The 8,402-nt window shown below is 45.2% G+C and overlaps 1 long non-coding RNA gene across 2 annotated transcripts; it reads left to right on the top strand.

The window, feature by feature from the left end:
* Nucleotides 1–1,994: 1,994 nt before the first annotated feature.
* Nucleotides 1,995–6,798, top strand: LOC148054824 (uncharacterized). Of its 2 annotated transcripts, none has more exons than XR_015706532.1 (3): nucleotides 1,995–2,058; nucleotides 2,419–2,596; nucleotides 4,283–6,798. It is a non-coding gene; the product is annotated as an uncharacterized LOC148054824 (long non-coding RNA). The 2 variants fall into 2 exon arrangements; XR_015706531.1 differs by lacking the exon at nucleotides 1,995–2,058 and adding an exon at nucleotides 2,068–2,128.
* Nucleotides 6,799–8,402: the final 1,604 nt, after the last annotated feature.

Genomic DNA, 8,402 nt, shown 5'->3' on the forward strand with positions numbered 1-8,402 from the left:
TCACTTCTAAACAGATCGTTTCTCATCCTGCGAGGGAGAGAGGGATAAAGAATGGCAACCCAGTCCTAGCTTATCTTGCTGGCAACACAAAAAGGCTCACCTTAAAGTGTTCAATGCTACATGTTCCCTCTCCTGTGGTGACTTCTACTGGGACTGACATTCCATCTCCCCCTCTGCATGCGATAACGCTGCATTTCCATGAGCCCAACGGTATTTTTAGCACGTATTGCAATTCCCTAGATGGGAAGCAAAACCACAATGTTGTATCTCAGTCCAATGGTAACACTTCAGACCAGTGCCATGAGCTGGTACTTAAGTCATACATACTGGGACTGCATTCTTTGCCCTGGAAGGCTGCTGTGGTATCTCATGTGTCAAATCACACCACAAGCAAAAAATATTCACGGTACCTTTTTTGGGCAGTTCTTGCAAAATATAACGCATGTGCACATTCCCCTTCTGTGCTGTAGGCAGCTGGGCACCAGAAGTGAATTTGGGGTCTGAATCCCAGGGGTGCCCTGTCTGAGTGTCCCCCAGGGGCTGATGCAGTCACCCTTTCCTGCACAGCACCTACATCAGCGTGGTGAGTTCCAGCCTTGGAGCTGGTGCCTGACCTTCAGGCGCTGCACCGAGCCACCGCTGAGCCCAGGCCCTGCTGCTGGCCCGCATCATCTTTTCATGAATGATTTACCAACCTTTCTTGGTTTTTCCCTGGTTTAAGCACAACCAGCTCTCCACGTGACCACACAAAATGCTCCTGCAAACACCAGGGCAGGGGAGTGATGGGATGACAGCAAGTAGCTGGAGGGTGGGGAAGGGTGGACAGCTTCTTTCAACACCAGAACTGGTTCGTACTACCTGAAAGCACTCATGAAACTACAGCCACTGCTGACTATCAACAGGCTGAGTAACCTACCAAAAAACCCCAGCTTCTATTAGTCTCACTTGGAGACAGGTACAGAAGAAACTCTCGGGAGCTAGAAAGCTCTGGCATCAGCCACAGTGTTTCCTGAGGGGAAACGTTACAAAGCGACCTGGAGTTCATGGAGGCTGAGGAGACACAAAAAGCTTCTGGCCAAGGTGTGCTCCTCCAGCCCGTTCCCTCCGATGGCTTGGCTCCGGGAGAGGCGTGGAGCTGCCGCTGCTGCACACCACCTGGAGCACACACAGTGAGCAGAGACGACACACTCGGAGCTCTGGACTGAACCGAGTGTCCCAGAGAGCCGTGCCGACCTCTGAGAGTGCGAGTGCTGGGCGCCGTGGCCATCCTGTGCTGCTCCCTAACCTGTGCCTAGGCTGCCTGAAACCTCTTTCAAAGGAGAGTACGGTGCTAAAGAGACACCAGTTTATGCCCACACAGCAGCAACAGATGATGGATGATTGAAGATCCCTGCATTCACACGGCTCCAAGAGGCGGTCTAGGCAGACACTGACACAAACATGGATTCTTCTGCCTGTATCTTTCTGGGCTGTCTCATTTTTATGCACACTAGGAAAAAAGTGCAATCTCTAAATTTTCATATATCTTTTCACTAGCAAAGGATTGATAAAGAAGAATCCATTGTGGGTTTGGGTTTTAAATTTATTTTTATTTGTAAAATAAATTTAATGGTTTGAAATTATTAAAAAAGATTCAGATTGGTACCACACCGAGGGTTGTTTTTTTAACAAACATGATTTGGTTCAACCTCCAGGTCTGTAGAGTTAAGAAAGTGGATCCCTGAGTTTTCTATAAATAAGCTTTTAGAGAAATAATTCACAGAGCCCACAATGACCAGAAAACATGTTTGCTATTTCGCAAGGACAGCTGTAGCAGGAGGGGAGGAGACTTCCTGACAAGGTTCCCATCAAATGATGACATGAGATATGTGACCTTCCTAATAGTATACTGGAGCATTTGTTTGAAGAGCAGCCTCCTGCTGGCATGATTTCAAAACCTGACCATAAATTAGTTCTTACCCACAGCTGTCTGAAAGCCAAAGCAATTAGCTCAGGTTCTCCACGTTGCTTCATTCTGACAGGAAAGACTAAAACATTTGCATGTCATGAGTACTGTAGGTGCGTGTTGTTAAATCTTGGCTTCTAAACAGAGCTTCATATTGTATCATTATCTATTATTTTGATACAGGTGAATGTTATATGGAGTAAATTTTAGAGGATAAATTACTGATGAAAAACCTCTAAAAGGAGGGATAGCCAACAAATGATGAAATTCTACCATTCCTCAAGAGAAAAAAAATAAATTTATTGAGTAGTGAATATATTGTATTATGTACAAGCAAATGCTTCAAGCTTATAATCTTGTGACTGGTCTTTATTCATATTTGGGTCTAGTTGGATTCAGTGGAATGAAAGGATCTAAACTTAAAAATATTTGTTTGTAACCATTGTGGCAAATTCTCTTTGTTTTATAAACAGATGGAGCATGCCTCCCCAAGAGGGGTAGAACAAAGAAGTAGTCGTGCGCATTAACTTGTATTGGCACAAGTGCTTCTACAAAGAGTAAATTGCTCACTGGAAAAAACATAGCTACGAATTTGAAGATCATGTTGAATGAGTAAGTTCAGCTGAAACCTGACCACAATCTTTGCATCCTGTAAGTATTCTTAAAACTTAAAAAATTAACAAAACCCTACATATCATAATATGAGGCACTCTTTATTTACATTTAAACATGCTTGAAAATAATTTTGTGTATTTTGCCTCCATTTGTTACAAATGGAAACTTGTGCTGGAGACAGATCTGACTAGGCAGGACCTCCCTAGCTTTGTTTGCTCTCCCTTCCTGCCTTTCAGGGTACTTATAAAAGAAAGAGAACGGGATGTATGTCATGTTTACATTGATCTGCCCTCTCCTGCAGCTGTTGGCAGGACATTCTGCATGAAAGGTCCTGTGTTTTAAAATCTGGTTTTATTTCGTAGTCTACCAGAACTCAGGTTTATTCACTTCAGGATATGGCAGAGGGCACTTCTTTGCCTGTGCAAAATGGAGCAAATGGGTTCACCTGAGGATATATATTTGGGTTGGTTTATTCTATGAGGGGCAGTTTTTTTACCATTCAAACAGTGTTGTAGATCACTGAACGTGAGTGATCTATACTCTTATAAGTTTTCTGAATTGTGATGCCTTAGACTTCAATACACATACTAAATAAATATCGTAGTGGATGTAGAGCTATGCTCTGCAGTGATTACTGCAGAGAAGGAGGTTGCTGTAATCACTGGGAGGAGTTTCTTCCTCATCTAAATGGGAGTGTTAGGGACCCTCCGCAGTGCTGGGGATTTTTTCTTCCCTTTCACTGTCAGCATTTTGGGTAACAACGTGTTCACTTCAGGTGTCTTCTCATTTTTTTTTCTTTATACTGACTCTGTAAGGATAGTTCTGTTTCACCAAAAATGACTGTTACTTATGCCTGTTTCCAGGGCATACCGTCCTTGGATTACTACTCCAGTGTGATTACTTTTCTTCTTATTCCTCACTGTTCAGGACTGTAACATTGGAGAATGGAGGAGGGAGGGAGGTGATACAGTAAGCTTTTGTACAGCTGAAAGAGCCAGAAAACTAAAGCATCTGTAACCACTGCCATTTGACACCTTTAAAAGCTTTAACATACTCTATTTTGGGAATAAAACTAGCATCTGTGCTGACAGCTTGCATGCCAAGTTTCAGCTTGGTGCAAATTTTGAAAAGTCCTGAATAAAAACTGCTAAAAATCGGGAGTGTATAAACACTACCTGATCCTAACTGACATTCAAAATAGACAGTAGTTAAGCTGCAGTATTTATATAGTACACGACTTCATACCCTGGAAAGATAGAAAGTAATCTCCTTCTTTAGAAGTGCTTTACCAAGTATACGATTGGGTCACCTGAAAGGTTATTATAAATAGAACTACTTGGCTGAATACAAATGACGTTATAACTTGGCACCGCTGTCTTGGGAAGGAGCCCGTGCTCCTGCAGTGCTCTCCAGCGAATCAGACACCTCTATACTCAATAACAGAAAATCCTGCAATATCAGCTGAAAATGTGGGAGACTGTGCTATAAGCACAGCCGGTTCCCTTGCTCCCCCACTGCCAGATCAGCCCCTTGGAGGGAGCAGGGCCATGCTCGCCCCGCTTCCCCTCCGCACCCCGCCAGAGCAGGCACCCCTGCTCGCCCCTATCCAGGCTTTGCGGCACGGGGACGGTCTATACACATCTCCTTATTGCCTCTTCTGCTGCACAGAGGGTTCACGGGAAGCTCTGCAAGACCTTTTTCTGCCCCTTTTTGTTTTTCCAGAGAGGTCAGGTGGAGCCGTGCAGGGTGGACGACGAGGATAAGCCTATTTCGTCACTCAGACCGAAAAGGAAAGTGATGTCCTGCCCACATTACCAGCACCGGCCAACAAAGTCAGGAGCTGAGCCAGTCTCAGGAAAAACGCTTCCAGATTTATTTTCAGTAGACAGAGTTTTCAGTTTAAAGAATTGTAATAATTTATACAGGGATCTGGTACAGCTGCTAGTTTTAATATCTCTTATTTATATATAAGTGTTGTGTAACTACAGGATTCTCTACTGTCTCAGGGACTCCAGTGAGTGTGACCCTATTAGAGATTATGTAGAGGTGAAGATCTTTGTGAAAAATGTTGGAATTCTTCTTTTTTAAGGAGAATAATGCAGGAAAAGTACAAAGGGGAAACATTTCTTAACAGAGAATTATTCAGGAAGAAGTCAGATATATCAACCCTATTATCTAGACCAATGCTTTGCTTTTATGAAGTTGCTACCGTTAGAGTCAAACACTGTGGTGGGTTTTTTTTATACAGGGATTCTGTGTGGGGCGAGGGCAGCAAATGTGACTATTAACCACTTGGTGAGCATTTCCTCTGAAGATGACAGAAGGAAAACAGCATTATTTGTTCATTTACTAAGAAAATTCAGTCGCCATTACATTGGCTGGGTTTGCATCACTCCTTCAGTTCCACACACACTGAGGGCAGGTTTTTGTTGGAAAAGGAGGTTTCACTAGAAGAGACATTGTTTAGGAATGAACCAAGTTTGGGTGAACATCAGTATTTCTGTGAAAGAAATATCCGTGAAACACATCTGGATCTCATTTACTTACAGCTGTGCATTTTTTCAAAAGGCCCGTGGGGAGCGTGCTAGTGCAACCTGCACTGGAGCGCCCCGGCTGCAGCCACATGCCAGCCGCTCGGGGCGTGCACAGCACAGGGATGCCCTTGGCACCCATCCGATCCCATAAGCACTTCTGGTGCTCTTGGAAAATTACGAGTCATGTGTCCTGCTGCCTTTTGCTTCTGGTGGCAAAGTCCAGGCTGACTGAGGACATGTTCTGAAGGCTGCTGTCTTCCCCCAACGCTGCTGTGAAACCTCAAGAGTGCTCCTCAGAGGTGTGGTGAACGTATCAGTACGTATGTGTGATGGGCCTATGCTGACGCTACAGCACAGTCTGCGGTCTTGTTGGGAGTTTTTCTCTCCCTTCTGTGGTTTTGGCTTGTGGCTGCCATAGCACAGCACAGCGTTCCTTATCTCTACTCCCTCTCACAGCTACTCCAGGCAAGCTGTTGAAAGGCAGCCAGCGGGTCCACAGCAATGTCCAAGGGGAAATCTGCAGCTGATAGCACTGTGGGAAATTTAAGAAAATCTTATGAAAGTGGCAGTGCTGGGTTTGGAACTGACGGTGTTTATGGGAGGCGGGGAAGAAAGCCCTGGGACACGTTTTGAAACGACAGAGTTTCTCAAACAACTGTTACCCTGAGCAGGGAAGAAGGGAAAATAAAGCAGCCCTGGAAGAGGGAAGGCTGAGCCTGGGAAAACCAGGTACCTGCCTGTTTGACGCAGCGCCCAACAGCTGCCGCTCGGCCAGGCGCTGAGCTGGGGCACATCGGGGCCCATGCTACAGATCTGCAGGTGGATCCATGCCCGGCTCCAGCTGCATGTGAGGAATGGGATTCGGGGAGAACTGTCCTCGGGGCTCGCTCTGGTGCAGGAACAGCCCTGCCAGCACCCAGCAGGAGAGGCTCCTCCCCCACTTTGGGTTCCCATGGCCTTGTAGCAACAAATTAAAGGCAGAGCTGGTTTATCTTACAGACCAGCCTGAAAAGCCTGGCAGGAAAGGAGCGGATTCATCGGTAAGAACAGCACCACTCGGTGGGTGGGGGCAGTAACTGCCCCAGCCCTCTGATTCTTGTTACCCTTCTATGTCTGCCAGAGGCCTTTCCTCCTTGGGAGATTCAACACCTCTGTAAGTTGTTCAGACATCTCTGCTATTTATAAAAGTTAGCCATCATCATTTCAAGAAATAAGAAGCACAATGAGAATTAGCTAACCAAGGCGTCAGAAGGAGCAAGCACTGTACCCATCCCATGTTGACATTGCAAAGCGAATACCACATGCTGCATTCAGGATGTGAAATTCTCAACAGACGTCAAGCATCCAGCTCTTACGCCTGCCAAAACTAATGTACAAGATAATCTATGCCATTTGTCCTATTGGTTTCCAGGATACTCATGTGAATTATTGTATATGTTATCTGATCCCACATTTATTATTTATGAAGCTCAAAATCTCGGGATTTCTACGATGCCCATCATGCCTGCGAGCTAATGAAGGATTTCCCCAGGCTGGGAAGCCGGAGCGCAGGCGGCTGCCCCCGGCGCGACTCCCCGGCTGGATCCGCCGCCGCGCCGGCGCTGGGGGGAGCTGCAGCCCCGGCCGCCGGCGCCGCCGCCCGCCGCCGCCCCGCTCCCTCCTCGCCAGCGAAGAGGATGAGCATGCGAACATCATTTACATTTTATCCCTCGCTGTCACTTCAGTTCACGAATGTTCTCTTTTTAAAGAAATCAGGCTAGTCTGTTAAGCCGCAAGTAAGCAAAGATTTGCAAAGCCATGCTACACAGAAATCTGACTTCTAACGGTATTTTACCATTTTGCAGGTCATGTGGCGACAAAGGTACAGAAGCAACTTTCTGAATTAAACATTATATACTGCCTCCTCATTTGAATCTTCTTTAGCGTGGCACACTTGTTTCTTATTTCCAGTTTGCATGGAAATTGGATAAAATTCTCATATCTGCCTCTATCTCATTTAAAAATAATTTCCAGATCAAACATGACAAAGATAGAGGGTTATCTCCTAGCCTTAGCTTTCGTCCCTTTGCTATACCCTGGGGAAGATCATGCTGCTGTTATATCTTGTAAGAATTTAAGTGAAGTTAACTGAAGTTTAAAGATTGAATAACCAACACCAACTTTCTGGAGAGAAGAAATGGAAACCTTAGTAAAAGTTGCGTGGTCACTAAGTTCATTCTTTTCACTTGGTGAATTTTCCTCTTGTCGTGTCTCTCTTCTAGTGTTTGCATACGCTGCGTTATCACAGACAACCTCACTCTGGACATCACTAAAATAGCCATAGTGTTTTTAAAATAGAAGCTAATGATTGCTTTCAACCCAAAAGTCCTGTTCCATGACAAGGGGTAATATAATATTCAGGTTATTCAGGCAGACAAAAAAGAGTTAATTACTAACCTAAAAAATCAGCTCTTGCCTAGGCATCAGCATCCATGAGCCTTTTACAGTTAGCTGGTACAGATGTTGTATTGCACCAGTCAGTGATGTCAAGGAACCCAAAATGCCAATGTAATGATGCAGATAAGACAGAACTGCTGATTACCTCTTCCTTCTCTGCACTCGCAATGCCCAAGCAGGATCCATCCCATCTGATGATGTACCTTCAATCAAAAGTTTACCGTTTGCCAAAGAGAAAGGTATAATTGAGTATCTGCCAAGACAAAACAACAGCTGGGTAACTTGTATGTAAGTGCCTCAGATGAATTAGCTGAGGAGTTCTTTGCACCACTTTTCTACATATTTATAAACTCTTCAAAAAATGGGGCTTTCCAAGTACTGGAGGACAGCCAAAGGGTAAGTGAGAGCTATAGATTAGTTCATCTAATGTTAGCCATAGGGGAAATAAGGAGAGTTTGAGTGCACTTTGCACATGTGCTCCTGGGGAAGAGGGAGCTTTTCTCTCTTGCAGATGAAGGCATATGATCCGGGGACTGAAAGACAGAGTAAGACAAGCTCAAGTTTGACATAATTCCCTATTCCCAGCAAGAATAATAAACATAATTGGACTAGCTTGTCAGCAGTGGCAGATGGATTCACAGTCATTTGGATTGTTTAGGACAAAATTCCCCAAATTTATACCTTAGTCCAACTTCAGGGGAAACAGACGGCTGCAACAGGGGAGGTGAGGCGAGACTGGGGTCAGCCCTTACAAGCTCCGAGGCTGTGCAGTCTCAGAACAGTCATGACTTGTGGGCAGACATGAACTGCCATCTTCCCTAATGGGTGATGTGGGCAGGTGGCGCAGGAGGGTGGAGCAGCTCAGGAGTTAG

The sequence above is a fragment of the Nipponia nippon genome, unplaced genomic scaffold (assembly GCF_047370975.1).
Source record: "Nipponia nippon isolate SJK-2023a ecotype South Korea unplaced genomic scaffold, ASM4737097v1 scaffold_3, whole genome shotgun sequence".
In the NCBI taxonomy this organism is placed as follows: domain Eukaryota; kingdom Metazoa; phylum Chordata; class Aves; order Pelecaniformes; family Threskiornithidae; genus Nipponia; species Nipponia nippon.